This window comes from Danaus plexippus, chromosome 25 (genome assembly GCF_018135715.1).
Source record: "Danaus plexippus chromosome 25, MEX_DaPlex, whole genome shotgun sequence".
NCBI lineage: Eukaryota > Metazoa > Arthropoda > Insecta > Lepidoptera > Nymphalidae > Danaus > Danaus plexippus.
Window position 1 is genome coordinate 2,369,291 of NC_083553.1, and position 6,444 is coordinate 2,375,734.

Here is a 6,444-nt window from a genome sequence, read left to right on the forward strand (position 1 = left end):
AACCTTAAACGGCCATTATGCCTTCAAATTTATCAGTCTTTAAGGATTTCTTGTTTTTTGTCTGATTAAACTTTATAGAAATTTAATTTTATTAGTAGTTATTTTTTATGATAAAATGCATATTTTTTTATGTAAGAAAATGTGATTTAATCTATTTAATATACGTACTACTGTTCTATTATTATTTTTTGTCGTTGTCTATAAACCTTGTGGATGTCTTTCACTTTCCTTGATAAGAGGATACAAAATCTTTAAATAAAATATATTTAATGAATTAGTAAGCTTACCTTGTGTATTATGAAAACTAAATCAAACAACGTTTAGTAGCAATTTTTTTTTCGTGAGGAAATGCTTAATGCATGCCCTCTTGCTTGGGGAGGAAGAAAACAAGAGGAGTTATGTCGGACTCTCGTCCTGAAAAGGACGCACTACCTACTAAAACCCCACGGGTGTCTCACGCGCCGCTCTTCCGCTACGCCACAGGGCCCGCAAGGCGACTCTGCTGTGGTCAAAAATTGTGGTAAAGTGTGCCTTCACCATTTTATGTACTCCATCCTTGTCAAGGGGAGTGCTAACCGTCTCTTCTTTCAATAGACACTACGTTTAATAGCCCTGCTAAATATAAACCTATTAGACAACCTTTATAAATGATTATTTTGAAACTAGCGAGTGTTTAAACTTTACTAGGATGTCTTTTTTAAGACGATTTAAGTGATAGAAAAATTGTAGAATATTTTCGTTTCATTGTAAATTATTGTATTTATTTTGTAAGTTCTAACGACGACAGTTCTAACTAAAATTCTGGTTCATACATTATTAAAATCCATTTTTGTTATGAAGTACCGCAAGAAAAAGCAGTTTTTCATACCCAAGCAAACTTTCCTCTCTTCAGAATATTATAAATATGGAGACAACTTAAATTGATTAATAATCTTTTAAGTTGCACACTACTTTTTATATAATCCTATCCTTACTTTTTGAAGTTGAAAAAATATTATGTTAGTTATTTATCGATTTAAATAAAACGGGTTTTATAACAAACAACTTCATTCCTGACAAAAAAAGCCGAATAACGTATACTTTTTCTGTTTTTTAGACAATATTTTTTTTAAATGACATAAAAAAGGTGTTGTTTTGAATTTCGATTAATAAATTGCAAAATAGATTCATGTTCAAACTCATCTGATTAGTTGTTAGTTAGAAAAATAAGTTACTATTAAAGGTGAAAAAGCTTGTTTTTTAAGATGATATGGATATCACATATAAGTATAAGACAATCACTTATCCTGTCTAAGTCAAACTGAATATTTGTATAAAAAAATGTAATCATCAAAGTTCTGCTTAAAATTTACTGTTTTATAAATTTCTTTAAAAAAACACGCAAAAATCCTATTCGTCTATATAAAAGTATTTCTTATTTATAATTCTAATTAAATATTTAAATATAATATAATTATAATAATATATGTATTCTTAAGATATATTTTTGTGGTAGTGAATTGCTGAGAATGATTAATTGTTTATAATAAGGAAGGAGCTGAGTCAGCGGTTACTTTCAAGGTAATTAAAAACAAACAGTGTAGCTTATACAGTTCACGTCTGTGTAATGGGAAACACGAGCAAAAAAAGTATGTAGCTATATTTAGCTATGAATGGATAAATTTAATGAAAAATATATCGGTCTGATATGAGTTAAACTGAGAACGACGTCACAACGTTTCCCAAGCCTTATCATCCAAACTGAACGTGAGTAATAAATTTCAGCTAAACAAGTTAAAGATATCTGCTTCAAACTTGACTTGCAAGACTTCTCCTGAACAAACGACATAAAAGGCGACATAAATAAAATCTTACAATAGACCGAACAATCCAATTGTCTTCATAAATTGTACAAATTACATGCTCTGATAAATTAGCAAATAATTTATCTTTTGAAATATCTGGAACAAGAATCGTTAGACATTAGATTTTATGTTTAGTATTCAATCAACCGCCAAGTCGGACGTTTATTATTCCTTTTTGGATCTTTCTTTAATTTCCTTAAATTTTTTTTTTGTAATTTTTCTTCTTTATAGAACTTGGCTATAATTTTGAAAAAGTTTTTATGTATTTCTCAATAACCTTTATTGTTTTTTATTGACTAAAAATTACAAATTAGGGAAGGCATACAAAAATATGCATTTTCTTTTGTTAAAATTTTTCATTTCGCAAAATGTTTTAAATATTTTTTTCCAAGAGTAATCTAAAATTTTACGTATAATAATAATTGTATATTATTTAAAGATAATGTTAAAATATTAATTTCGCATTAAATTTATTCCAAACAACACAAAAAATACATCATAAATTTCTCTAATTAAAAGTCTAAAAGAAGTTTTTTTAAGCAATTGAGTTTAATTTCATTTATGAAATTAAATTTTCCTTGCCAATATTTTGCTGGGAGATATTATGTAGAGAAACAAAAAAGACTACATTTAGCTGTAGGTACTTTTATTTCAGCTCCACCATAATTTTAAAAGGAGAAAGTTTTCATCCTGTTAATTTTTATACTGAATATTATTTGACGTAATGCTTTTTTTTATGCCCCAAAGGGGCAAACGAGCAGGCGGCCTACCTGGTGGGACGTAATTACCGTCGGATAAGGACATCTACAACGTAAAGGGGTGTTGCGGATGCCTTGCTGATGCTTTTTTTTAATTAACTAACTGTATAGCGTTTAACTATCATCTCACCTGTTGGATAGAGGAAATCAAGCCTTCAGCAGTGAAGTAAGCACATTCAGCTCTTAGACATTAAAATTATATGTGTTTGCAACGGCACTAAATTTCCATGCCGAGATACCGCGAAGATAACCTTCTGAGGAACCCAAGCGTAAGCTGCCGTTAACTCCGATACGACTTTATTAAAAGTCTTGGAGAACCATATTGCTGATTTTATTGGCTCGACAAGCCCCAGCATCCCTTGTAAAATTAATCATAATATATTTTTTATATGTCTAAAAATACCAAGTACGACTTAATGAGATTTATCGTTAGTCATCAAGTTTTAAATACTTTTTTAGTTTATCTATCTTCTAGAATAGTCATTCATATCATCAAAAGTACAACTGTTAGTATGGGTAAGATTATTTAAACTATTTATAGTTTATTTTTTACAATATTATAGAACATTATAGTTTAATGATGTCTATTTTCAAACAAATACACCGAATCGGTAAACTGAAATTAATAATAATAAAAACTTTAAGCATATACGAAATTCGGTCCATGTGTTTGAGTGACATTCATTGGAAATCGAAATTAACTGGTGGTAATTTAATAATTCAATATTGACTGCAAAATATATAATTATTTCAAAGTATTGAAAACGAGCTTAAGTTTTTACTTAACTGATATATTGATTAGTGTTTTTTGAATGAAATAATCAATTAAAGCTAAGAAAAGGAAAAAAATGCTTAGTCTGTATCTTCTTTGGTTTAGAATGATTTGTAACTAGCTGGTTCATTAAAATAAGATATTCAATAATTAAAATGAAGCAATAAGTTCCTGTTCAAAAAAAAATTATAAAGTAAAATGAAGTTCTGAAAGTTATAGTTAAAATGTTGAAGACTGCATATAATAAACCGTCATCGTTTTAACATATTACAATATATGATATATTGCTCGGCTTAAAAGATTTTTTTTTTTTGTTATTCTGATAGTGAATAGTGCAAGTCCTTTAATATGAAGGTATATGTCTATTTAATTTGTCTATTTTGTAACTATAAAGTTGAAGATGTTGCCTTCAGATGCTTTTTTAAATATCTAATTGCAACTGAATTTTAATAAGTACAACATATACATATATACTCGTACTCCTTAAAACAAATAGTTTGAATAACAACAAGATTATATACAAATAAAAAAGTTTTGAAGAAATTATCCTCTTTTAATTCATGGCAATACAAACATATAACATAATTTTACGCACCACATGCAACAGTATAAGTAATTATATAAGGTGGCAACCGGAGGTTCCAGGAAAACTACGAAACATACTTATATGTATATTATAATAAAAATTACACATTAAAACTTATAACCTATACCTAAGACTACATGATTGCCCCGATGTTAGTATAGCAATGCCATTCCATACCTTGTGTAGTATCAGGAATCTTCTGGTTCACACGGCTTGGTGTTGGTTCCGCGGAGTCAGCGGCGTCACTTGTTATTTTATCTATACAACGATGTTACCCCGGCGATGTTCATTTATTTTATAATATGTAGCGCGTACGTAACAAAGTCTATGATATTGTCAAGATATGAATAAATAAATTGAAATTATCACAACTATTTTGCTGTTAGATCTTTTATAAAGAAAATTACATTCAACTTTGTATCAAAACATTAATTTTGTTGAGCCGGATTGAATGCTAATACTAATGGAAGTACAAAATAACTTTGAAATTCTCGTTTAATTTTGTCGCGTCTCGTAAATGCAGTTAACCATTAGTGACTGCGTGAGAAGACTTTGTTCACATAAATAACGCCTTAATCGCTTAAAGTTAATCCTGGATACAATTAAATTTAAAACAAAAAAAAGGCCACGATAAAACTTATTTTTTAATTTAAAAATAAATTTTTAAACGCTTATTTTATAACATATTAATTACTCATTTACTAACAAATAACACAATCCTACAACCCAAAATAGACACTAAGATTGATCACAGTATCGGTAATTGTTCCTAAATAGGGTCTTTGATAGAGTTAAATTTAATATAAGTAATTACAAAAGAAAATTCATGAAACAATATTTTATTTATCTTTTAAAAAACATAAAAAGGTACGAGTACATCTGTAATTTAATTAATATATTTGCAGTATATAACACATAGATTCATATATAGGCTCTCTGAAGACACCTTAACTGTCAACATTATATTACTTAGATCGCTTTTGAACTCAACCTGAAAATTAATAACACAGCCAAGTAATTCAAATAGATATCATCATAGTTTGCCGAAACACTTAGCATCATTCATTGTAGGATGATCCTTGATTTGGTTTGATTAGTAACTTAAACTTATGCTCCGTTGAGAAAGTATTTGTTTGTTTGTTTGTTTAGAATACATTTAAGAATACTTTAGATTTGTAATCAATATTTATTTTCATTGCTAGTGCCTAAAGGCATCTCAGACGATAGTTACTGTTTCGGACAGCTTACAGACAGACAGCTTTTTATTTCACACGATATTTCCCTACTATCCTTTTTCAACTTTAAGTATATCCGAAGTGATAATTGATTACCCAGTTGTATGTAAATATCTTTGACTATTGCTGGATGATTGATCAAAAATAGGTATTATTGCACATATTAGTGGATCTTTAAAAACTGACAGTTTTTTTGTTTTCGGTACCATAAATATATAATTTTAAAATAAAAATAAAATATATCAATATTATACAAATATTGTTGATGTATTTTATTTTTCGTTTATAAATGTGAGCCTAGAATAACTAACTTATTGTAATGCTAAATAAACTTATTATAATAACTATGCCTCTGTTGATATTAGAGGTGAAGTCGGTTTACCCATACATTATATATAATACACAACACTATTATATATAATTAAAGAATCAATAAAATACATACATCAATGAAAGAAAAATAAATATACTCCACATTGTTTTATACTAGGAAGGTAATGGATTCAATAAAAAATTGAGAAATTTTATACGCAGCCATCTAAAAAGAAGCAAATCTATTAAAAAAATAAAATCCGCGTAGTTTATCCGAAATATATTAGTTTCATTTAAATGAATAAAACTCGCGAAAATCTTAGATCTCATTAAATCTATTAAAATAAAATATATTTTTTTTACAGACAACTTTCGCGACTGTGATGTCCCTAGAAAATTTTAATAGGTATAGTTTCAAATTATCTGTTCAATGTACTTCTATAAGCGAATGACAACGCAGAGTAATTATTTTGATTGTTTTTATTGTTACTGTGTACTGAGAACTTGTGTTACCTGAACTTTTCACAGATCCAAAAAATTGAAACTTTTAGCTTGAAATTGCTTTTGATATTCCCAAATACACATTTTTATCATTGAAACAGACCTTAGTAAATTTTTTTTATCCCTTGCTTCAAATTTTTTCCTTTAGTATTTAAAATTTGCTCCAATTTCGATCTAAGTTTTCTAATATCAGATCTAAAATCGTATACTCAAATAATTACTTATTTCTATTTTCATTGAATGCTATATAAATGCCATCTGACTGGGAATACGAAGAAGGAACCCGAAACCGCTATCGAATAATAGTCCTTCTAAAAATCAATTATTATTCCTCAGCTAGGACTGAAGCTTACTTTTAGTATTAAGTAGATAACTTTGCTGTAGTTATTATGCATAATATACGTTTAAAAATAAACATATACATAAAAAAGGTTGT

The 6,444-nt window shown here is 28.1% G+C and overlaps 1 non-coding gene across 1 annotated transcript; it reads right to left on the reverse strand.

Annotated features, from left to right (window-relative positions):
- Positions 1-509: 509 nt before the first annotated feature.
- LOC116775469 (U6atac minor spliceosomal RNA) lies at positions 510-598 on the reverse strand. Its single transcript, XR_004353834.2, has one exon. It is a non-coding gene; the product is annotated as a U6atac minor spliceosomal RNA (small nuclear RNA).
- Positions 599-6,444: the final 5,846 nt, after the last annotated feature.